The sequence below is a fragment of the Eptatretus burgeri genome, chromosome 5 (genome assembly GCF_056783735.1).
Source record: "Eptatretus burgeri isolate ZD-2024b chromosome 5, Ebu_testis_v1, whole genome shotgun sequence".
NCBI classification, from domain to species: Eukaryota; Metazoa; Chordata; class Myxini; order Myxiniformes; family Myxinidae; genus Eptatretus; species Eptatretus burgeri.
In genome coordinates, this window is record NC_140965.1 from 64,380,643 (window position 1) to 64,380,980 (window position 338).

Here is a 338-nt window from a genome sequence, read left to right on the forward strand (position 1 = left end):
AGGTCCCTTAGGTGAGGTATCTCGGTAAGTACATGTGTAGTTAGGTCCAAACCCGTTGTCTAGTGGGAATACATGTCATTTATGCGAGCTGCGACTCTTCAGGATAGCCGTTTTTCTTTCACTATCTTTATTTTGGACCAACCGCCATGATTACCACCACAACCACAACATCAACCACCAACCACAACGCCGCTTCACCACAACCGCCTCGACCTTCCCGTCACACCTCGCAACCGTAGCATCGCCACCGTTCTTGCCCCGCTGTGGGTACCGGCGTTGGATTCGTGTAGGGCGCACGTTGAACAGCGTGTACAAAATCACGGATTTTGTGCTTCAAA